This window comes from Lissotriton helveticus, chromosome 2_1 (assembly GCF_964261635.1).
Source record: "Lissotriton helveticus chromosome 2_1, aLisHel1.1, whole genome shotgun sequence".
NCBI classification, from domain to species: Eukaryota; Metazoa; Chordata; class Amphibia; order Caudata; family Salamandridae; genus Lissotriton; species Lissotriton helveticus.
In genome coordinates this window covers 272,387,921-272,414,413 of record NC_136059.1, presented here as the reverse complement: position 1 = coordinate 272,414,413, position 26,493 = coordinate 272,387,921, and positions in this window count along the sequence as shown.

Here is a 26,493-nt window from a genome sequence, read left to right as displayed (position 1 = left end):
CCCTACTATGCTTGCGTCCCTTCCAGTTTTCTGATAAACTGAGACAGCTGATCTCTGTCAATCCGTTAAGGCATTACGTCTACATGGTGGTTATGAGGACAAAAAAATAAAATACTAGCCTCTAACGCCTTCAGGCCATGCACTTAGGAACCACACTTTGGCACTTTAAGCAATTATGTGAGCTGCATTCCTGTCCAAAATTGCATTATGAACTTTATTTTCACTTGCTAGTCTGTTTTCAGCACTTTCAATCAGTTAGATTGTATGCATGTTATATTGCACCTTGCTTGAAGACATTTGTATTGCGTCTGATTTGTATTCATATTGTTTTACCTCTGTTGAAGTTAATTAAGCATAAATAAATAAACTGAAACCAAACTGGGCAACACACATAACCAGGATTGTCTTAACTTCTAATCATTCAGCTGATCCTCTGATATTCATGTCTGACAAAGAAAGTTATTTAATGCTCTTTGTGGAATGAATAATAGGTCAAAATATATTTCCAATAATGAGTGAGTGAATGTATATATATTCATCATTGTTCAAGAAAAGTACCCATGGATTGACTCTTTTAGATTAAATAGTGATCGTTCGACCTGATATCCTTGACATAGTATTCACCCAAAAGTTTTGTCTTCACCCATCCTGTTTGTTGATTTTGTTTCTATTGGCTTTAGGACTCTGAGCACTTTACCACTGCTAATCAGTGATAATGTTCTTATTCTCTCTCCTTCAAAAAATAGTAACATTGGCCTGCACCTAATTAGAAAATGTAATTTACTTGTAAGTCCTTAGAATATGGTACTACTTGTACCCAGGGCCTGAAAATTAAATGCTGCTCGTGAGCCTGCACCGCTAATTGTGCCACCCACTAAAGCTGCACTTTAAAACCTCCCTCAGGCCTGCCACAGCCTGTATTGCAGTTTTTTAAAATTCTCATATCACTAAGAACGCATCATGTGCATATTAAAGGGGGTACACAGAAAACACCCACACAGGTGCTCTGAGGTCAGGTGGCATTCCTTTGAACTATTCTCTCATTTACCTGCTTGGACACAGTCCAGGACTTTATGAAGAGAACCTTGGTATAATCATTAGACTAGTTTACCCGGTCTCTCCTTCAGCCACGCTTTGAACAGCTCCCATATTGTCTCCCATTTTCCGATTATAGTTGGAAAATGTTTTAGACCATTTGAATCATCTTGCCGGGTCTCTAGGTTGAAGTAGGTCCCAGTCATTGGGTATTATCTATAATAATAATAAGTAGGGGATCAATGTTTACAAACAAGAGAGGGTGGTTAACAAGGTCGCCAATTGTGCCGCAATATTAAAACAAGTAATCGTTTCTCACCCCTGGATAATATCAAAGACATTGATGACCCCACCTGGATGACAACCTTTTGGCATCAAGCTCTGTTTCTTTGGCCCCTGTTTCACAAAAAAGAGGTGTGCGTGGGGGCCCTCCAATCACATCAAAATCAATAACATAAGCCTCTCTATTTTCTAGGAGCCACAGTTTGTTATCCTGAAATATTGTAGTGAAAACTGATTCATATTCATATAGGATTTTGCCATAATATGTCTTCAAGCGATATGGCATACTCGGGATTGTTATGTGGATGGGTACCAATCATATTGAAATCCTGCAATTCATTTTCCCTCTGGTAGGATAAAGGTAGGCCTAGCTGTCTAATTTTTCTCAAACTTTCTTGTATATGCGTGAAAACCCTTTGTGTTACCCCTTGGTATCAATAAGTGTTAATGACTGGTATAGGGAGCAGAGATTTACTGATTATCAATTTTTGTCATAATTTTTTCGATTGTCATTGTACTGTTCTAGTTGATATGTTGGATTCATTTATTTCAAATTTGTATGTGAGCATTCAGTTGTATTTTAAGATGTGGGCAGGGAATTTTAATTGCCCTTAATGCACTTTCAGTGGGACACCAGTATGTGGAATGGAGAATGCTGAAGGGCCTTGATTCCTTTATTGCGCCACCTTCATTGGGATACCATACGTAAAATATGTTACACTCCAAAAGGGGAATAGAAGCAGCAATTGGGGCTAATGTTTTACAGACTTTGAATATGCCTTCTGTGATTATATGAGTTAGATTTAAAGGTAAATCATACAAAATATTTTACGATGATAAGCGGCCATCAATCAATCAATCAATCAATCATAACATTTGTATAGCGCACTACTCACCCGGAAGGGTCTCAAGGCGCTTGGGGGAAGGGGTCCGCTATTGCTCAAACAGCCTGGTCTTGAGTTGTCTCCTGAAGGCGAGATGGTCCTGGGTCAGCCGAAGGTGGATGGGGAGGGAGTTCCATGTCTTGGCTGCCAGGCAGGAGAAGGATCTTCCTCCGGCGGTGGCTCTTCGGATGCGTGGTACGGCGGCGAGGGCGAGGCTTGTAGAACGTAGCTGACGGGTGGGCGTGTAGAAGGTCATGCGGTCGTTGAGGTACTTGGGGCCCAGGTCGTGGAGAGACTTGTGTGCGTGGGTGAGGAGCCTGAACGTGATTCTCTTGCTGACGGGGAGCCAGTGCAGGTCCCTCAGGTGGCCGGAGATGTGGCTGCGTCGGGGGATGTCTAGGATGAGTTGGGCGGAGGCGTTCTGGATGCGTTTGAGTCTTTTCTGTAACTTGGCAGTGTTTACGGCGTAGAGGGTGTTTCCTTAGTCCAGTCGGCTGGTGCCGAGTGCCTGGGTGACTGTCTTCCTGGTTTCGGTCGGGATCCATCGGAAGATCTTGCGGAGCATGCGTAGGGTGTTGAAGCATGATGAGGAGACGGCGTTGACTTGTCTGGTCATCGAGAGGGAGGAGTCCAGGATGAAGCCCAGGTTGCGTGCGTGGTCTGTTGGCTTGGGAGTGGTGCCCAGGGCGTGGGGCCACCAGGAGTCGTCCCAGGCGGAGGGCGATGGTCCCAGGATGAGGACTTCCGTCTTGTCTGAGTTCAGTTTCAGGCGGCTGTTCTTGATCCACTCTGCGACGTCTTTCATCCCTTCGTGTAGGCTAATTCTGGGGGTGGCGGGGTCTCTGGTGAGGGAGAGGATCAGTTTGGTGTCGTCGGCGTAGGAGATGATGTTGAGGTTGTGTTGGCGTGCGATGGCTGCAAGAGGTCTCATGTAGACGTTGAAGAGGGTGGGGCTGAGTGATGATCCTTGCGGTACGCCGCAGATGACTTCGGTGGCCTCGGATCGAAATGGGGGAGACGGGCTCTCTGTGTTCTTCCGGCGAGGAACGAGATGATCCACTCCAGTGCCTTCTCTTGGATACCGATGTTGCTGAGGCGTTGAACTAGGGTGCGGTGGCAGACAGTGTTGAACGCTGCAGAGAGGTCCAGGAGGATGAGGGCCGCTGTTTCCCCGTTGTCGAGCAGGGTTCTGATGTCGTCGGTGGCTGCGAAGAGGGCGGTCTCGGTGCTGTTGTTGGCTCTGAAACCGGACTGCGAGGGGTCGAGGGATCCGTTCGTCTCGGGGAAGGCGGCAAGCTGTCTGTTGACGGTCTTCTCGATGACTTTGGCAGGAAAAGGGAGGAGCGAGACCCTCATGGGTGAGTAGCACGCTTTATAAACCCCGTGATTGATTGATTGATTAAGAGCGTCTCTACCACACTCTGAGCCAAACACCTTTTAGCCTTGCGAAGAACCTGCACTGAAGTGCCAAAAACAGAATGGGTAAAACACTTTGGGGCATATTACCAAGGGCCTTATCGCCGCTTTAGCGGGAATTTTTCCCGCTAAAGCGGCGATAATTTTATCGCCCTATTACCTACCTGTCGCTAACACCAGTTAGCGACAGCTAGTAGGAGATAGCGATCATCTTGGGGCCCACTTTGCATGTCAGTGATATTTATCGCTAATGACATGCAAAGTGGGTGTGCCAAGATGTTAGCGACTGTAAACAGTCGCTAACATCGCTATCTCCTATTACCTACAAAGGCGTACTTTTGGAAATATTCGCTAAGCGCGAATATCTCCAAAAGCTAACGCCTGCGCAGAGCAGTTCTTAGCCATGTTATCCAATGGTAGGTGGATAACATGGCTAAGAGCATTAGCTCGGTAATGCATGAATATCGCTGACTTTTCAGCGATAGTCATGCATTACGGCCGATTTTTATCGCTTTTGAGATAAACCTTGATAATAGCAAGGTTTATCTGTGATAAAAATCGGCGGAGCTCGGCGATAATTATATTGCCGCTAACCGTGTTAAGCGATAAATATCGCGTAATCTTGGTAATATGTCCCGCTGATCCATCAGCCGGCACTACTACACAGATTGAGCGAACTTCATAAATGTGCTAATTTAGGTAGATTACAAGAGGTTTGATTGGCGCACATTTTATGAAGTGGAAAACATTATTTTTCAAAAGCTGTAGCTAGGCCTGAGACTCCATTTAATGACTTCTGTTAAGTGAGCTTCTTTAAAAATACCTTTTTTTACTGCTGTCTGCCTTATTAGACGTGCTTCTTTCGGCTTTAGCAGAGTTAAGAGTGTGATGCTTGCTTCGCAGTTACAGAAATAATGTGGGCGTTACTGCACGCCGCGAGTCAGCGGGCTCAGCTGCAGAAGAGGTGTCTCTGCCAGCAGTTCTGATTTTGGCGTGTTTGCGCACTATTAATCAGTGCCTCTCCCAGTTCATGTGATTGATTGCTTCTAGAGATATTTGATAGTCCGTGGGAACACGGATCACCTCCAATGAAGCTGAGCTCTGCGTAAAAGAAACCTGTAGCTTATTTTTTTTTAAGTTCAAAATAATTTTATTAAAGATTTTAGAAAAGCATAACACAATAAAGTAAAAATAGCAAATGATCAATGCTTAATATACATATATGATACCTGTGGCTTATTTGACTATCCTTTCTTGAGTTGTATAAAGCATTACTCATCAGGTAGGCATTGAGGGACATCATGGCCTACACTTGAGCCCCCCCACAGCCAGGCAGGGCGGTATGTCTTCCGCCTGACCTCTGCTACGTATTGACTCAGAAATGAAAATATGCACATGGACTTTCATATCGCATCCACAAAGTAATTACAGTGCAGCCGCAGGTAGTAGAATTAATTACGGTAACTTTAATTGGCTTTGCCCTACGTTTTTCCACAATCCTGAAATACACTAGTCACCTTTGAAGGGACCATTCAATGTAAAGAAAAAATATCTTATCCAAGTCCTGAATCTTTATGACCAACAGTAGGCAGTCTAGAATGATGCTCTGTCTGATAATGTCAGCTGTAGTTTTAGAGATGTATTGTGACAATATTCACAGGCTAGACCCTTCAATAAAAAACTAGTGGAATTAAACCCCTTAGCATTGTTTAAAAAATAACCCCCTTATTTTTTCACCCCTCCCGCCCCCTTCTTTTCCATTTCCGCTTTTCCTTCCTCTTTCGTATTATAGATCCATACGCTTATACCTTTTATACTTCTGTTATATTTACTGCTTTCAGAGTAATAGCTGATATTATTATTTTTTTTAACACATGGCTCCTTAAATAGTAGCTTCTGGAATAGTAATTGAAAACGATCACGCATTTATGTTTTCATGATTAATATTATTTTGGAAGATTGCAATAATAACGAATTTCCTTTTATTGATTAACTAATGTATTTTATGGTTCGTGTTTTTTCTCTGAATCAGATACAGCATTTCTAGTTTATATCGTGGAGGGCACGTGCAGCAGAAAGACAGCCACCTCGTGCTTTGCACCGGTATAGCGATTAGACGTGAATTCCCCATCTCGCGCCATTCGAATCCGGTTTCGCTGCCTTCTCCCATTATGGATTATTAGAATAAAATAGAATAGGCCTCTCCGGTTGTTACTTGGTGGTGATAATTTGCAGTGTAAATGGGTTGTCATGGATACTTCAGAACCCCCAAAAGACTTAAGCCTGGGAGTTGGGCCCTAATCCGGAGGTGTTTTTTTTTTCAATAGCGCCAGCTGTCCACGTCCTGAAAGGCGTGGCAAATCACTCCATTATTAGAGTGAAACGGCATGGCCAAGCTAATTATTTGTGGGCACGAGGCACAGGTGCTCATGAAAGGGGGTGCGCGCGCTCCTAATGAAGCCTGACACCGGCAGCACAATGGCCCAGTATGATACTATCGCAAGGCTCTTTATTAAACCTCGCATTTAAATAATGACGCCGACACTGAAAGCCTTCTGTTAGTCGGGCTGCGTCTTGCTGTTAGCTTCTTATCGCACATTATCACATTTTGGATATGATAGAATGCCTATTCTCTTCTAATTAACTTCCGCTAGAATTTGTTTGTAAATGTTTACACGTCCATGCTGTATTACCTCTCGGCGTTGGACGTGGCAGAAAAATGCCATTATCTGGTTGACCTTGATACACAGTAATATCTAATGCTTTTAATTATGTTCTTATGCCTTGTCAGTGCTGGCTGAATGGTGTATCTTACCCAGACAGTATCTCTCAGTAAAACACTACCTGTAGTCTAAGAATAGCTATGGCCTAGGATATTTAAATAAGGTAATCCCTTCAATTTCCTGTTTAGTAACAGCATCCTTTCTTTCCCTCGATCGATGCAACCCAGGACTTGGTCTGTTTCCATACATACGTTTTTTCTGGAGTAGTGGTAGATTATACTAGGTTTCTGGCGCCACTGGGAAAGTTACTCCTTTCTAATATATGCGTGGTTGGGTAATAGTTCACACGGTGCTATAAGGAGAAGAGAACCACTTCCCTCTTCTAGTTAGGCTAAGCCACAGACATTTGTTGCTCCCTAGCACACGTAAGAGATTTATACAGTCAAATACAAGTGTTTCCACATTACATTTCATACAGCAATACACTAAAGAAAAATTTTCCAGTTCCTTTTGTTCAGGGTTTTGTCGTTGTTTAATGAGGAGACGTCACAGCCAACACGTGTTTCGTCGTACTGGGGAAAGTAACCCCCGACTTTTTCAAGGCTATTCTCCGTTGCTGTAGTTCGTTGTTGTTTGAGGTGATACTTCCAACCCTCAAAGGGGTTCTGGTGTAGTTGTCGTAGTTATTTATTGTTCCAGCTTCTTGTGGTGTGAACACCATATATTGGTTCACTTTCTTTCCGGCGTGTTCTTAGCGGGGAGTATGATAAGTCCCTTCTGCTTCGAGTAAGAGGCAGTTTTTGCCTCTTACTCGAAGCAGAAGGGACTTATCATACTCCCCGCTAAGAACACGCCGGAAAGAAAGTGAACCAATATATGGTGTTCACACCACAAGAAGCTGGAACAATAAATAACTACGACAACTACACCAGAACCCCTTTGAGGGTTGGAAGTATCACCTCAAACAACAACGAACTACAGCAACGGAGAATAGCCTTGAAAAAGTCGGGGGTTACTTTCCCCAGTACGACGAAACACGTGTTGGCTGTGACGTCTCCTCATTAAACAACGACAAAACCCTGAACAAAAGGAACTGGAAAATTTTTCTTTAGTGTATTGCTGTATGAAATGTAATGTGGAAACACTTGTATTTGACTGTATAAATCTCTTACGTGTGCTAGGGAGCAACAAATGTTTCCATACATACCTTGCAAAGCAGAGGTCCAATTCACAAAGCCTTTTTCTGAGAGTAATTGTGTCATAAGCCTCTTTTAGGTGTGTATTAATCCTGATTTTTTAAGTGTGTGCTACAACACATTTTTTGTACAGCTGTGTCTTACTTGGGGGTGCAGGTGCGTGTAAGATATGAAGTTTCATGCTCCAAATTAACAAAGCTTTTATTCCGTGATTTATCGTGTCTTAATCTTGGGAAATCAAGCGCTTAGAGACAAACCCCAGATTTGCTCACGCTTTGCGCTGGGTTTGCTTTACTTTTATATTACATTGTAGAAAACACATGCAAAGCAAGAAAAGTGTTAAAGGATAGATGTTCGAGATTGGATTTTCTGGTTGGTTAAGGTACACACCCAAGCCAAACAGAACCCACCAGTCTAGTCCGGGTAAGCTAGATACACAACTGAGGTAACCTGTGCTGACCCTCTGGTAGCTTGGCGCAGAGCACGTAGGCTTATCAAAAAAGGCAATGTGTAAAGTAGTTGTGCATCACAGCCACACAGCAACACAATGAATACATCACAAAAGGACTTCACAAAGGTTTATAGGAAGATAGTAATTTGTATTAGGATCTACATAAGACCAAATGCATTTAAAATCACAGTGCTGACAGAAATATATACATTCCTCTTAGGATAATTATGGTAGTATTCTGTGAAGAGTGCTGGCAGAGTACTTGTGATCAGTGCTTGTTGCGGTTGCGCTGGACCGAGGCTCAGAACACGGATCCCGGCAAAGGATCGACAGGTATGTGTCTTGTGCCGGGCAGGCTCCCAGGTACCCCCAAACCAAGAATTAGCCACAGCTCTCTCGGGACCGGGGTGCACGAGTTATTGGGCGGACACCATTCCGCTCATGCAGGTGTGGTCCTCACAACATTCGGGACCCACCAGTGGGGAAAGCAGTTCAGCGTTGGGGCGTGCAAGCTGCTCTCAGGAGGTCAGGGCAGGCTTAGCGAAGTCCCACGGATCTTTGTGGCCTGTAGAGCTGCCTCGTCAGTCGGTTGCTTTTAGGGGCACTTGGTATTATGGTAACATGGGGGCTGCACTAGAAAGGCTTCCCTCAACTCAGCGGTGTCGGCTCAGGCCTAAGGAGGTGCTTTTACTCAGCATGTGGTGCTGAACTGAATACTTGCTGATGAAAAAGAGCACTGTACACTGGTAAAGTGTGGCACTCGTTTCTTTACAGCAAAGTACTTCCTGATGCACAGTGGAGCGGCTTTTGTGGCAGAGTAGTAAAAAGTCAGAAATCAATTATGTTGATGGCCCTTAAACATAGGGGAACAGGGGGAAACCAAGTAGCCCTTGGAGAGCACTCCAAGTCACAGTGCAGAGGTAGCAGGCAACCGGCCAGCACAGCAAGGCAGATAGCAAAGTGGCAGTCCCATCTGCTGTACAACAAGCAGCAGACCTACACAACAGAGCAGTTAGCCAAGTGGCAGTTCCTACTGGCAGCACAACAGTCCTGGCAATGAACAAATGTAGAGCCAGCAATGTCTGGATACAGGTCCAAAAATGTCTGATCTGGTGTGGCCAGTGCGCCAATACCTATACCCAAAAGTGCCTTTGAAGTAAGGGTTGATTTTGAAGGAACTCTCCGAAGTGCCTCCGCTCACCTCTCATGACAATCACAATATACCGGCATGACTCATATCATTCCTCCCAACACATATCAATAAACAAACATCTTGTACCCTGACTTTTTACCATAATACACGTTGTTGGTTATAGCTAGCTTCATCTGGTATTCCCTGGTTTGTTTGAAAAGTCTTAATAGCCAGGCATATGCAAGGTCAGGTTTCATGCACAACAGAAACATCCAGAAAATCCACAAGAAAAAGCATCAAGCAATCGGCATAGTAAACCTCAATGTGAACCTTCTAGAAGACAGCCTCATCAAACTAATCACTTGCACCTTTTTCTTGCTATAAGCAATTAAAACGGGACCCCTATGAACATTCTAAAGCACCTTCTAGAAGGCAGCCTCATCAAGTTAATTATCTATACCTGTTCCTTGTTACAAGCAATTAAAATGTGACCTGCCTGGCTGATGAAGCGTGTTACCCAGAAACCGGTCCCAGGATGCTTGTTTCCGGTTCAGGGAAGACCTGGCTTGGCAGTTTGGGCTGGACTGTTCCCATGAGGCACAGGGTCAAGACTGATTTGCATATAGCTGGGTCTGAACTGAGGTGGCAAGGTGAGCTAAAGAATTATGATGGATTCAACCCAGATCTGTGACTGGGAGTGAGTGTCTGAAAAGTCTCAGTGCTCCGTCCATCATCTCCTTGTGTTTAATTTGTTTGCCCTAAGTTGGCAGGGTATGCCCAGATGTAGGTCTCTTGCTCACTTTGCCACTGGATTCAAGCTAGCTTGGCTGATGAAGGGTGTTACCCAGAAACCGGTCCCAGGATGCATGTTTCCAGTTCAGGGAAGACCTGGCTTGGCAGTTCGGGCTGGACTGTTCCCATGAGGCACAGGGTCAAGACTGATTTGCATATAGCTGGGTCTGAACAGAGGTGGCGAAGTGAGCTAAAGAATGATGATGGATTCAACCCAGATCTATGACTGGGGGTGAGTGTCTGAAAAGTCTCAGTGCTCCGTCCATCATCTCCTTGTGTTTAATTTGTTTGCCCTAAGTTGGCAGGGTATGCCCAGATGTGGGTCCTTGCTCACTTTGCAACTGGATTCATTCTAGCCTGGCTGATGAGGTGTGTTATCCAGAAACCAGTCCCAGAATGCTTGTTTCCGGTTCAGGGAAGACCTACCTTGGCAGTTCAGGCTGGACTGTTCCCATGAGGCATAGGGTCAAGACTGATTTGCATATAGCTGGGTCTGAACTGAGGTGGCAATATGAGCTAAAGAATGATGTTGGATTTTACCCAGATCTGTGACTGGGGGTTAGTGTCTGAAAAGTTTCAGTGCTCTGCCCAGCATCTTCTTGTGTTTACTTTTCTTTTCTTAAGTCATATGATATGGATTCGACAATGGAGCTCTTGGAGCAGGTATTTTGTTTAGCAGGTACTCCCTGAAGCATTGCTACTGACAATGGTACACACTACACCTCTGAGCGAATGTCAAAGTTTTTTTTTTAGCAAACATGATAATACCCATTTGCAAGGAGCTTTGCACTCCCCTTTCTTCAATGGTATAGTTAAGAGAGGTAACAGGATTATCAAGGAGGGAATACAAACTGCTTTAGCTGTTACTCTGGATGTGAGGTCATGTTGAAAACAGAAGGTGTGGTGTTATAAACATTACACTACTGGGTTGAACCATTTACCTTGCTCAAGGGCAGAAATGCCCATACAAGTCAAGACAAACTAAGCTTTTTCGAAATCACATAGTGAATCATAAAAGCAACAAAAATACAGTGATGTATGAGTTAAAAATCAGTTAAAAAGATGTAAGAGACACACAAAAAAACATAGATAAAACAGACAAGAACATTCACTTAATCAGTAAAATTTCTATGGCTGCTTCCAACATCTTATAACAGCCAATCAAAACCGTGAGAATGCAGCACATATATACAAACTCAGGAGCGATTTTAGGTAAATATAGGTTGTCCATACAACTATCTTTTCCACGTAGTTGGAGAAACAAGTTGATAAAGTTGGTACTAAGGGTGCAACAAGTAGGGAAAAGGTTGTCTCAAAGGTCATTGCCAGTCAAATTAAAATGAAAGAGTATTTTGACACAAGGTGCAATTTGTCTTCCCAGGACATGAGTAAAGGTGACTGGATGCTAATCAAAAGTCGAGTCAAAGTAAGGAAGGGTGAATCTATTTGCTCGACTCCTGTCAGATTACCCACACTAGTTACCTTGAATGAGCGTGAGCATGTTCAACCAGCTGTGGATGGGTTTCTCTGTCTATCAAATTCAGCTGTAATGGCTGAACCCAGTAGAAAGGGCAGCACACATAATGTCAGAGTACCTGCCAGATTTAAGGATATTCTAATGTACAGAACTAATTTATTATTTGTGCTATGGTGGGTTTCAGATTTAAGGATTTTCTAATGTATTGAACTAATGTTTTAGTTGTGTTTCGATGAGATTTCTTTAGTTTTGTTTTATGGATTGGGGAAGGTGATGTAGTAATAGTATGGCACGCCTGTTGCATGGTTTATGTTCACATGCATGCAACAGGTGCATGGTTAGTTTGAAGGTAAGTCATTGTGCATTGTTGTTAATATGATACCTTCTTATGAATTGAAGATGTATGGATTTGAATGTCTCGCATGCCCTGCGAGCAGTGAGTATGTATTCCTTTAGCATTTGCAGGATTCACTGCTGGGATCCTGACTGGCTGATCGGATTGTGCCATGGGATACAGACTACAAAATAAACTCTCACCTCAAATCTACAAAAGTAGTCTAAAACTTATTACACACAGCCACAGCTCATGGCACTCTCCCTTTCAGCAAACTCATTGGTGCTTCCCTTATCACAGAGTGCCAAGTGGTTCTGTAGCTCTATAACATGTCCCTGACTTGATTCCACCAACCCCTACCACTGGATATAGCCAAGCTGAATGCTTTCTTCCAGCACATGGGTGAAGCACTATATTCAACCGTTTTCTGTAGGGTGATATGCTGGTGCCCTGCAGTGTTTTATTCCCCATTTCTTCAAGAATGTCCCAAATTAATTGGACGCAATTGTGGTCCATTGTTGCTCATAATTTCTTCAGGACAACCATCTACAGAAAATGTTCTCCCAAAAGCAATCCTATTACTAGTCTCAATCTCTCTCATTTAAAAAATAATCCATCATGACAACAGCAAACCCATCAACCTCTCCCAAACATTCAGAAGGGACACAAATATATATTGCCACTTTCTCCCAAGAATGCTCAGGTAAGGCTACAGGACATATGGGTGACTCTTGCAACAGATGTGACTTGCCACTGCACATGCATAGAATACACTCCCTGGCAAACCTCTTTATTTTTCTGTTCATCCCCAGTCTCGAAAAGTCAGCACGCCCCTTCCTTTTCATAGCTGACATCCCTCCATGTCTTTCGTGCAACAACATCAGCAATTTCTCTCTTAAACCCCTTGGTACCACCAGTCTTTCACATTTTCTCACCACATCATCTCTCACTGACGTTTCCTCCCACACATTTTTAAATACCACCAACTCTCCAACCATCTTTCATTTTTTAGTATGAGGCAAACCCTCCACTAACTTTGCCAATAAAGTATCCAACAATACTGCTTCCTTCCACTCATCTGTCTTGATAGCTTCACATACCTCAGAGACTTCAGCTACCATCCACTCATCTTCTTCACTCTCCACAGCCTTATTCAGCTTGACATACAGTAAGAGTTGATATTCTTGACACCTGGCACATATTATTCTGTAAACTGATATTCTTGCAATTGATACAACCATGTTGCAACATGAGGCATGGCTTTAGCAGCCCCCTACCATGGAGAACAAGAGCATGTGGTTGGTTCAGAGTTCAAACCTCACTCCCCACACAAACATTTGAAAGTGTTGCACCCCACACCAGCATGCTACTGCCTCCTTCTCCATCATGGAATAGTTGCTCTTTGTACCTTTCAAGGTGCGTGATGGGAACGCTACCACTCCTTCGCTGCCTTCATTTTCTAGAAGCAACACTCCCCTATGTCCCTAGCTACTAGTGTCTGTCACAATTATTGTCCTGTCATCAGGATTGAATGGCTGTAGTGTTGCAGCCTCGACAATGGACTCTTTCACCTCTTCAAACACTTCTTGACATTTATTAAACCATTGGAACATGACTCCCTTCTTCATTAAAACCTGCAAAGTATGACCTTTATCTGCAAAATGATAGACACACTTTTCATAGTATTCCAAAAGTCTCAAGAACGACCTTAACTGGTCCTTGTCTTGGAAGCCTTCTCTTTTGCCACCACCAAATTAAGGGGCTCATTAGGATGGTGGACGGACCTGCGTCCGTCCGCCACCCTAGAGGAGGAGGGACCGTCCGCAGGGGCAGCGGCGGTCCCTCCAGTGCAAATAGGATGTGACCGCCAGCCTGGCGGTCACATCCTCAATATTTAGCATTGCGGCGGGTGCTGCTTGAAGCAGGACCCGCCGCAAGGTTAAATATGCATGCTTAGCATTTGCATGCACAAAGCGGCAGGCACCGCGCGGTGCCTGCCGCTTCGTGCACGCAAATGCAGGGGGGTACCATAGGTACCCCCCATGTGCACCCCCCACCCCCCCACTCACAGAATTCACCGTATGCCTTTCCACGGTGGAGAATCCGCCGCGGAAAGGCATCTGTTTTTCGCCATCCTAATATGGCTGGCGGTGTCTGATAGACACCGCCAGCCATGTTAGAGCTTTTCCGCCGCGGTCGGAAGGCGACCGCGGCGGAAAAGCTGCGGACCGATTTTGAGACCCACCGCCATCCTAATTTGGCGGTGGGTCTTTTGTGCCTCCCCAGCAGTTTTCCCGCATCCTCCGAGCCGGCGGTGGCTTCCGCCGGCCCAGAGGATGCGAGAAAACCGCAATCCTAATCGGCCCCTAAGTTTGGATCTAATTCCTTCATGATTTAAAGTGTGCCCTAAGTATTTCACTTTCCTCGCCCAAAATTTGCATTTTCTCATCTCAATGGTAACCCCCTGCTCTCACTATTCTGTTCAACACTTCCTGAAAGATCTCAATGTTGCATTTGCTTACTCTCTCCCTATGTTAACACATCATCTTGAAAAACCAGCGTGTTTTATATGTCATCCAAGGCACCCTGCATGACTCTCTGGAACACTACAGATGCAGAGAACAAACCTAAGGACATGCAAATAAACTGAAATGCTCCCTTGTGTGTGATAAATGATGAGAAATTTTGAGATTCTTTGTGTAAATGTATTTTATGATATGCACTGGATAAATCCAGGGTGGTTAAATATCTTCTGCCCTTCACACTCGCCAACATCTCATTTACCCGGGATAGAGGATGGCGGTCAATCCATATCCGTTCGTTCAAATCTCTCAAGTCCTCACACACACATGCAGATCTTCCCTTTGGGCTTTCTTGCAATACGAATTGGACTTAACCACTCTGAAGCCTCAATAGGCGCAATCACCCCTTCTTTTCACAGTCTTTTCAATTCCACTGTCAGCAACATTCTGCACTTTTTCACTTTTGGCACAAAGCCCTCCTTGAGCACTATGTGCTGCTGGAATTTCTTCAGACACCCCAAGTTATGAAATTTGGCTGCCCATTCATTCACCTCTTTAGTTCCTGTTAACAAAACCTGCATGAGATGGTTTCGTTTCAACACAATTGTCAGACCATGTTGTTCTTTCTATCCAAGCAAAGATATTCCCTTATCAACTACATCAATTTTCCTGTTGACTTTCCTGCCTTGAAATTTTAGCTCTGCCTCAAAAGTATCACAAGACAGGTAGTAACACACCTGGTTTCAAATTATACCAGACCTGTTGGCCAATTAAGGTGAACGGCAAACACAAATCTGCCCACACACGCACATTTTTCCTAAAAAGCCATGTGTTTTCAGTTCTGAGTGGTCTACTTTGACGACATTTATGTTTACAGTAATTCCTGAAGGATCATTTAGAGCAGGTGATGCTTTGGCTCCAGGGTGGGTGGGGTAAACTGGCCATCAGAACTGGAAAGCATTCCTCTATGATTTATGTTAGTAAACAGGTAGAAAACAGAAAAGTTCACCCATTGGAAACTAAATTTCAGGCCCTGTTGACTTGGGAGGCAATTTTATTTCATGTTATGTTATGTTATATGTTACCTCGATTTGTATAGAGCACTAATTACTCATGAAGGCATCCAGGTGCTCGAGCAGGTGTAGAGGCATGTGGTCCCTGCAGAGTTATTCTTAGAGCTTGGTCTTCAGCCTCTTATGGAACTCAATAAATTAGGACGAGGCTCTGATGTGTTGTGGGAGGTAATTCCATGTTTTGGGTGCGATGTTTGAGAACAAGCGACCTCCTGCTCTGTTTTTGTGTATGCGGAGGATGTGTTTGACGATGAGCCAAGGGGGGTTGATATAAGTGTAAGGGTTGTTCAGGTATGAACTCCCTGTGTTGTGCAAACTTTGTATGTGTTCATGAGGAGTTTGGATTGGCTGCATTTGTGAATGAGGAGCCAGTGGATTTCTCTGAGAAGGGGTGAGATTTGAGTACACTGTGGGAGGTTTAGTTTGAGTCTTGTGGCAGCATTCTGGATGTCCTGGAGTCTCTGTAGGAGCTGCATGGAGATTCTGGTGTAGACTAAGTTGCCATAGTTAAGTTTGCTTGTGATGAGTATTTGCATGACAGTTCTCTGCTGTGGTCTGGCAGAATTTTGAAGAATTTTCGTAGCATACAAAGGATTTGGAAGCAGGCAGCACTCAAGGTATTGACTTGAGCTGTCATGTCAAGCTTGTTCTCCAAGATGATCCCAAGACTTCTGACATGGTCCTAACTCTGTTTACCACCAGGAGGCATCCATGGGGACGCCTTGTTTTCTCATCACACAATCCTAGGTACCAGCCTTTTTAGGTCTCACTAACTCTTGCAAGAATTTTGTAGACAGATTGTTGGTATTCAGTCAAAATATTAAGTTGGAAATGTCCACTTACACTATTATTGAGTTTTAAATAGTGTGACACCGAAATATAGTCACTTTTATCCTTTGTGCAGTTTAGCACTCTTTATCCATCAATGTTCTTTATCGAAATAGACTTTATCATTTCCAGTAGCCAAGTGATGTTGGTAGTTCAAATTTTATTTCTTAAACAACAACGATCCACAGCCGACATGCGTTTCGCCCTATTCAGGCTTCCTCAAGGCTTTTTGCTGACGTATTGCACACTACTCTTTAGTAAGTGCCGATTTTGTAAAATCAAATGTTTCTCAATATAAGATTCAGCTAATATGCAATTTCCAATGTTCAAATAAGTGAGACCTCTGTATGCTGATCCTCCACAATGAAATGATTCAGGGTTCCATGTATCCATAAAGCTTCCAATTTCCGTCAACATGCCATGTCAGTATTCCAGAGGAATACTGACATGGCATGTTGACGGACATTCAGCATACAGACGTCTCACTTATTTGAACATTGAAAATTGCATAGTAGCTGTAATCCTATATTCCCACTCTAATGAGTGCAACAGTAAGGAAAGTGTTGGATAGCGAAGGGGTAAAAATTACTATGCACACTCCAGTGAGTGCAACAGTAGGGAAAGTGTGGGATAGTGGAGTCAAGGCTCCCGCCCTGTCATAGCAAACTTGGTTTGCATTTTGAAAGAGAGAGCAGGGAAAGCTGCTCTCTCTTTCAAAATGCAAACCATATTGCTTTTCCACACGGGGAGCTGCATGTTAGCAGCTCCCCGTGTGGAAAAGCAATGCCGGCTCCCAAAGGATGCGGGGAGCCGGCTGGGATCGTGGGGGCATTTGGGCTCCCCCCACTGTCCCCAACGTTCTATATAGAATCCGGGGGATGCGGTCCCCGGGGAGAATAGAAATAAGTGATAGGTGCCAATATTTTTTACGGTCAAATTAGGAGTCGCTTAGCGCGACCCCTGGTGTGCACGACCTGGGTGCACGACTCCAGCGCGTTGGGTGCACGACTCCTAACACCTTGGGTGCACGACTCCTATCGCGTTGGGTGCGTGACTCCTAGCAAAAAAAAGTAATATTTTTCAGATATACATCACGCTTCTGTATTTAGATCTTGGGTGGCTCTAAAAAGAGCTGTTGTGTTTATTGAGAGATTTTGGTTCCTATAAGTAAGTACCTATGCAAAGTCTAAAGTTGATGAGGAAGACTCTGTTACCCTCATCTGTAAAATATACACCATCTCTCCTATAGATGCCATCCATATTGAAACACAGATTGTTGTAGTAAATGGACCACATCCTACAATCTCGGTGATAAGCAGAAACAGCTTTATTGACATGTTTCCTAGCTTTCTCAATCTGTGGACAAAATTTATTGGACCTGTTCCATTTCTGTCTTTGGCATATGTTAGTATACACAAAGGCAGATTGGGGGAAAAGTGACATCAGTTCTCCAAAGGTGTCCTTCATAAACATTTCCTACCCCAGTCAAAGTGCCTAGGTCATTGCCACCACAGTGCACAATTATGAGGTCAGGGCATTGGAGATGCAAAAAGCATCTTGAAGGGAGGTCTGGATGCACTCAGAAAGTGTTTGTATGTGAAATGGCAGTTTGAGAACTAAGATTTTTCTAAAATAGTGGATACGATGCAGTCTTGAAAAAAGATAAGAAATGACTGGCTGTTTGAGAACATTCTAGACTGAAAAGTAGGGTGCATGTTTCTATTTTTAATAGCATGTTACTTATTGGTTAACAAAAACTGTTTGAAAGGAACATTACATAGGATAAGGTGATATTTTGAAAAGTCAAGCACACTTGCTGTTTTGATTAGCTACATTGTGTGATGGACTTGTGACCTGCATGCTCAGTTGAGTGTTCCATGAACTGTTGATATGGTAACAGGCAATAGGCAGATTGGGGGTAGGGTTCAAACTATGTAATTTGGAAAGGGTTTAAATGTGTAACCAATAGATATGTATGTTAGCTTTTGAATTCATGTGGGAAGCAATGTGATTTGATATTTACTTTAATATGTGTGCAGAATGAGAGGGAAAGTTTGCCATTTTTTGGTTTTGCTAAGAGCAGTACAATACAGAGATTTTGTATAAGAGAAAATCTGGTGTGTGACTGACATACTTCTTAATCTACAAATCAATCTGAAAGGTGAGTTATTAATTTGTGAGGGGGTTTATATGGTGCCTTTATTTTTACTAAGAGTAATGTGCTTCTCCTGCTAAAGTGCAGGGAGTAGTTTTGCTTGTCTAGAATCACATTGTGAGTCTGTCTGCATTTGGGCAACCATTGTGAGAGAAGCATTCGGTAAATTAATGTGTTTGCTGACAGATAACTGCTTTAAAACTTGTCATGTTGTCAAGTTTTACAAGCCAGTCATTCCTTATGCATTTGCAAAATGTGTGAGGCTTTCAGACTAAATTGCAGTATTGAAATATGTGGAATATGTGCTGTCACCTTACCTCTTCCAGACTAGTAAATGTGTTTTTGTAAAGTCCAAGGGTTAGTTGTGCTTGTCTAGAATAATACTGTGAGTCTGTGTGCATTTGGGAACCATTGTGAGAGAATAATTTGGGTACTTTATGTGTTTGCAGACACATAACTGATTAAAAACCTGTCCTGTTCTCAAGCTTTGGTAGAATTAGAAACCAGTCATTGCTCATGTATTTGCAAAATAAGTCAGGCTTCCACACTAAAGTGAACGTACTAAAATATGTGGAATGTGTGCAGTCACCTTACCGCTTCGAGACTAGTAAATGTGTTTTGGTAAAGTTCGAAGGATAGTTTTGCTTGTCTAGAATCACACTGTGAGTCTGTGTGCATTTGGGAACCATTGTGACAGAAGAATTCAGTCAGTATCCACGTACTCATGCACTGACTCAGGGCCTTAGGACATAGACTGCTTCAAGCTCCTATGCACTATGCATATAGTGCTCTAACATACTTGTGTTTCAGGCCTACAATTCCCCAGTCAGTATCCATACACTCCTGCAAACACTAACCCTGGGCTTAGTGCTACGCTCCGCCCACAGAGTGTATGTAGTGCTGCCTACTTTGCATTTTGCAAAGTAGGTGTAGTAGGCAACACTACGCACGCTCCGTGGACGGAGTGAAGTTGCCTGCCACCCGCCTCCCTCCCGCCCTCTCCTAAATACCTAATTAAAGCTAAAGATACTACAAAAGTAAATTAAAGGCACTTACCTGGTCTGTGGCGTCCCGGGGCTCCCTCTTATCTTTCGCGCCACCGTCTTCAATCCCAATGCGCATGCGCGGGCGGCCGCGCATGCGCATTGGGATGGAAGGCGCTGCAGCACGAGAGAGAAGAGGGATCCCCGGGACGCTGCGGACCAGGTAAGTGCCTTTAATTTACATTTGTATTATCTTTAGCTTTAATTAGGTATTTAGGAGAGGGCAGGAGGGAGGCGGGCAGTGCGTAGTGGGGCTACGTGGAGTGTGTAGGTGGGCGTAGTTTCATGCCCACTTTGCGTAGCTTCGCGTAGCCTCACTACGCATACTACGCCCACCCTTAGCAAACACCCTGTTACTCCTCTTGCATTCTTTAGTGACCCTTTCAGCATCATGTAATAATCCATTCACTGCAGTAAAACACAACCAATTATAAATTCACCCAATGTCTCTCCTTGTAGTACTGTAATTATTCAGTCAGTATCCAAGTACTCATGCAGTGAGCCAGGCCTTAGGACATGGACTGCTTGAAACTCCTATGCACTATGCATGTAGTCCTCTAACCACCTACACACTTGTGTTTCAGGCCTACAATTCCACAGTCACTATCCATACACTGCTGCAAACACCCTGTTACTCCCCTTGCATTCCTATACAGATACGTATACATCTTGAATTACAATTATCTGAAGAAAATTCAACAACCAGTATTGGATGACCAACATCATGTGGGTAAAAAGAAGAAGTCTTCCGGTAAGACAACAAAGGATTTCATTAAAAACTTTCAAAGTCTAGAAACAGTGTACAAAATGAGCAAACTACTGAAAATGGTTCGACCAGAAAAAAAACAAATGAATAACAGGAAAGGAAAACAAGAAAATTTACAATCAAGAGATTCGATAGATGGTAAAAGAAGGCAATATCAGTATAAAGAAATCCGTAAAAACAAAAAATTATAATAGAGTGGTTCTTAACTTGCTAAAAGATGTGAAAAAATATAGAAAAAGAGCACTATTTTTTAAAAAGAAGAAGCATATTGAATCCATTGTTCAAAAGGCTTTTGAAGTAAAAAGGAAACTATTCATTTTAGTTTTAAACAGAATTCGGTCACTAGATAAACCAATCCATTTAATGAAGGTCAAAACTAAGAGGAAAAGAGTAATTAACAGAACTCATTTTTGTGATTTTTTTTGGGTGAATGGAAACACAGTTCAAGTTCAGAGCCTTTCTTTAATGAAGAGAGGTATTTCCAGACCAATGATTTACTGAATACAGTTGATACCAGGAGTCGAGCTTATGAGGTTAGAAATGTCTGTCCAATTGAGAAAGAGAAGATAGTCTCCAGAAATGCAGAAGAAGTGTCAGCTGATGAAATTCTAGGCAGCTGTCCTAAAGCCTCAGTGTACACTTGGGATTGCAGAAGTATTTGTAGTGTATGACGAGAATCTATTGATATTTTACACAATTTCTTACGAGAATATAGTAATAAAAGATTAAGATATTGCACCCTTGCGGAGTGAGAAAAAATACTGGTTTGCAAGGTAATTCTCTGGCTTGTCTGTCTAGATAAGTGTGTCAAAGTGTTTTTCACCATTTCAGGATGTTAGAAGTACATCATTCTCAAATGCGGAAATTAGTCAGAAGATTGTATTATGCAAAAAGTCCAGCATTAAGGTTAAATGAGTTGAACAATTCTCTTTTATGTGGATCAGTATCAGATGTGATGAAAGTTTGTGATAAAATTGAGTTTTGTTACTTTGTTCCTGAGCAAGACAGTGCAGAAACTGATACATTAATAGAAGAAAATGTTGAAGAGAATGTGGAACATAGTAGTACGAAAAATTTTGAGGAACAAATTACAAAGTTTAAGGTGATTTCAGGTGAAAGGCCAAATTATTCTTGTATTTGTTGTCGGCGAACTCACTATAGAAATCAGACTAGCACTGTTGATTTGTATTTAAAAAGTGAAAGAGAAAATAATGATAAGTGGAAGGAATTTGCAACTTATTTGTTGGTAGAGAATTGTTTTGATTTGGGTTCTGACTAGCATATTTGTAAATATTGTTATAACAAATTAGACGAGAATATAATGCCCGCTGGAGCTGTCCATAATAATCTAGAGTTGGTAATTATTATTCCTCCAGAACTGATAGATTTAAACACCTATCAGTCTATTCTCATTCAATGTGTGCACACATTTTAGGCTATTGTTCACATGGAGCCTAAAACAGGTACATTGCCTCCTTCAGATTTACAGAAAGCATTAAAAGGAAGAGTTGTATATTTACCTCTAGATTTAGAGACAAATATTGAAACTATTGGAGTAGAGAATGTAGAAAATGAACCACTAGTTATTTTAGTTAATGGCGTTCCTACTAAGAGTAAGAAAATCTGGCAAGAATTAGAGGATGTTAGTAAAGTACAAAAGCCAACATTGTATCTGATAAAAAACAATGAGTACTATAAAAATGTGTATATGGGAGAAGAAGAAATACTTTTAGGAGATGAAACTGAAACGTCAAGTGGACAAATTGAAAAAGTGGACATGTCCAGAACTGAAGAAATCTATGAACATTAAAGTGTACATCCACTTCATTCAAAAGAAGTGATGGGGAATACTATTGAGTTGTTCCAAATGAAAAAAGCAAATGGAAGTCCCGTGAGTGTGTGGGAAGAAAGCTTGGAAGCTCGTTGTTCCCAACAGGAAAAGGAGGATGATATGATGAACGACCTTTCAAGATTCCTGCATCTGAATATCGGACAACAAGATTGTATGCAGAAGATCCAAGACTTGGACAATGTATCCCATATATATTTCATCTTTTGTTTGAGAGGGACTTGTCTGGACTTTCATATGCAGTACTGTCGTCACGGACTACTAAAATGTATGCTAAGGAACTCCTACATGGTTTCTTACCCTAAGCTCTGCCGAATATGCTTGGGAGGATTTACTTGATTTTCTTCAAGAGCTAAATTCAAATATAAAAAATATTGAATACAAGACACCAGGAGAATTGTGCTCTTTGGATCCTGTTAATGTATGCAGGTATTTCAATCATAGATTTGAAGCTATGATGTATTTTATCTGCAATAAAAAAATACTTCTCTTGGAGAAATTGTGGATTTCTTTTGGAGAAAGGAGTATCAAGCAAGAGGTGCTCCTCATATACATATGTTGATCTGGATCAAGGATACCCCCAAATTCGGAAGAGATTCGGATGATACTGTTTTTTTCTTTTATTGAAGAATATGCTACATGTGCTATACCCAAAAGCACGGAAGAAAACAACTTTAGACAACAAGTCTTACGATTCCAAAGCCATCGATGTAGAAAATACTGTTGACAAAAGTACAAATCTAAGGAAAAGTTTTATACCAAATGTCATTTTGAATTTCTACGTCCTGTAATATCCAAAGGAAGAGTAAACAGTTTTTTGTTAGCTGTGCGACATACCATCACAAGAAAGTCTCCAAAAAATACCTCCAATTTGAGAAGAAGCGAAGAATCAAAATACATAAATGATTACAATCCGGTTATTCTGTCAATGTGGAATGTTAACATGGATATTCAGCATGTTGCGGACAATTCCATTGCTGTTGCTCGATATGTAATGTCCTACATAACAAAATCAGAAAAGATATGTGGGAAGAGATTTCTCACGAGAAGAGTCTAAGTAAGAAATTATACAGTTTCAGTTTGAAGATGTTATCCCATCGAGAAATCAAAGCGTATGAATGCTCAGATCGGTTATCATCTGCAAGTCTATACTCCAAATCTAGATGAATCATTTGGGTGAGTCTAGGTCTTGCTGCAACACGAAATTGAGTACTTAAATCTGTACAAGAAATCAAATATTCAGCAGAAAAAGAACCGGAAAGTACAGATATTGTCAAAACAAACATGTTGGACACATATTATCCAAATAGAAGTCATCATCTTGAGAACATATGTCTCAAGGAAGTGCTGCAAAACTACAATTTTATACAGAATACTACAGAAGACATCAATGATGGAAAATATGGAGTGATTGGTTCCGAAGGATGTTTGAGCAAACAAAGGAAAGGAAATTTAATTAATCACAGGAAACTGAGTTGAGACACTGCTGATAAAAAAAGAATTTTACTATTTAGCACTTTTGCAACTTTTCAAACCGTGGCATTTAGGATTGGAATTAATTGGAGATTTTCAGAGCTATGAAGATTCCTTCAATGCTTGTAAAGATACCATAGAATGTACTGTTTTTGCAAATTATGTGAAATGTCGAACGATGAAATTGATCAAGAAGCTACTATTGCAGATTGCTAGAGACAGTTCTCAAGACAGTCAAAGTTCTGCTCCACTGAGTCAAGATCCACTAGGACAACCAATTGTAGAAAATGAAACGGCAATCGCCATGAATGAGATGGATACAGCAATGCATCAAGCTCAAGAAGATATTATGGACTTAGCTAACTTGGAAGAACAACTCAATGTTGAACAGAAAGAATATATCAGCAAGTAAGACATCAGATTAACCATGGATTTCTTCATGAAAAGAAAGAATGCACATGCCCATTATTTCAACCTATCCGAATGTATGTGAGTGGACAAGCTGGAACAGGAAAAAGTTTCCTAATAAAAGTAATCACCAGTTATCTACAGAAAATAACTGACTCACATTTGTCTTGTTTTGTAACTGCTCCAACTCGGTTGGCAGCACACAACATTAAAGGAATTACATTGCATCGTTTACTAATGCTACCAGTGGAGCATGAAAACAAATTTGGGATATCACAAGCTATCTGGAGAAACTTGTTGTGAAGTTTCAAGAATGCTAAAGAAACTGAAACTTCTGATTATTGATGAGGTAAGCATGGTCTCAAACTTAACGCTTGCTTTTTTGCATTTAAGAAGGCAGCAAATTCTTAAAACAGAGTACAATGTCTTATTTTGGAGGAAAACATGCCATAGTTTTTGGAGATTTACTGCAACTTACTCCCGTAAAAGGACAACCAGCATTTAAAACACTTGCACATGAAGACACCAGAAAGTCTCTGGGTAGTGTTGGAAATTATAATATTTGGTCATATTTTGAATACAAAGAACTCATTACAAATATGTGACAGGCAAATGATGTTGATTATGGAACTATTCTTCAAGATATAAGAATTGGAGTACTGACAGAACATGACAAACTAGCTTTGCAGAGTCGATTACTTTCCAATTTGTTTTCAAATGAAAATATAGTTACTGAGAAAATATACATGAAAATTGCAGAAAATAAATCTATAATCGGCTTAATGCCAACACTGCATGAGTGTTCTATATTCAATGAACAACTTTTGAAGCTGGAAAATGAAGAAATAGTAAAAATGGAAGCCATTGATAAAATAGAGCATGAAGGAATCACTATTATTTTGACGGAAACATTGAAAACAAAATTGGATTCTTTAGAAAAATCGATATCTAAAACTGCTGGTTTAGAAAAGAATTTATATGCATGTATAAACTGTCGGGTAATTTTAAGGCGTAATTTGGATGTAGAAAAATGTTTAGTTAAAGGAGCAATGGCAAAGTTGTGGATTTTGTTAATTATCAGAATAATTTAAAATTAAATTTGATCAGATTGAAGAAGTAAAACAAATTGGTTGTTGTTCAGTTCGTTTTTTGCTTGTTAAAGGTTTATATGTCATTAGAAAACAGTTTCCACTTTCTCTGGCATATGCAGTGACTATTCATAACTCTCAAGGTTTAAGTGTAGACAGTGCATTGGTGAACATTGGGAGTTGCTTTGTCCCGAGTCAGAACTTTCTCTGGTTTGTTTTTGATTGATTTTGATGACACAAAGGTTACTGCAGATGCAAACTGTGTAAAAGAGTATAATAGGTTAAGAAGAACGTATGCTCCCAATTTAGGTCAATATCCTGTATTTGAAAAGAGTGTGCTTTCTCTCTAACTCTATCTCCCTGTCTGTTGTCATTATTATTTTCAAACTTCTTCACTTTTTTTAAACTCTTAGCTTGCCCTCTCGTATTTCCTATCATTGATTCATATGTCCATAGGCTTGATTGACCGCTTTTTTAAAATGCTAATTTTGATATTAGGTTTGGAACATTGATTACTTTTCGATTATATCACAAGAAGTCTGTCTTTTGTAGTTTTCTGATTAAGTGTATAACACATGTTTTTTTGGATATAACGTTAGGACCATAGGATGAGTCCATATCTATTTTTGAAGTAATCTTTATTTCGGCCAACGGCCATAAAAGAGACACATATATACATTCATCAATTCATACACAATATATACGTGAAATCAATTGAGGCAATAATTACATTAATATGGTGTAAAATTAAATTCTCACCAATGAAATCAAAGACATAATTCATTCAGCGGGAAAATACAAATTTTTAGCAGCAAGATTCACTATTAAAATTTATCCATCTTCAAAGCACCTGTCCCATTTTCTTTCGGACAATAAACACTGAGTAAAGAAACCTACTGATACTAAATACAATAAACTGTGCAGTATTTGTTTTTAGGATCCTGTATGCTACAAAGCAAGATCTAGTTCCTAAAAGAGCACACATGGGTTTGAGCCATCTTTTCCGAGCTTTCAGATATGCTTTACATATGAACAACATATGAACCTCATTCTCTTTACATAAATCTGAGCACATAGGACATCTCTCACTTGTACTATTAGGACAATCCAGTTTTTTATTTGTCCAACGCTCAACGTTAGAGTTCAGCATGAGGTTCCCATACCTGAACTTCAGGAAGAGAGTTTTGGCTAGGGGCGGCTCTATTTCGTCCAAGAACAGTTCAAAACATGGTTCGCTTTTGAAGGTTAGGAAGTTTCTTGTTAGGGTGCCAATTCTACTGTCATGAGTGTGTCTATCATTCATAAAGCACCAATATGCTCTTTTCACAGTATTTTTAGCAAGAGTTGGTAAATTCTCTGGGTTTTCCCAAAATGAACTCAACCCCAAATTATAGAACCATTTTTTAACATGCCCGAACCACCGAAGGGAATTGAAAGTATCTAAATTTAATACTTCTTGAAGACCCTTTCTGTAATCTACCAGTTCCGGAGTGGACCAAGTCCTTATCCAGAACATTAGCGGTCTTAAGATAGCTAGGTGGTCGGTTCGTTTGAAGTTCAAATCGA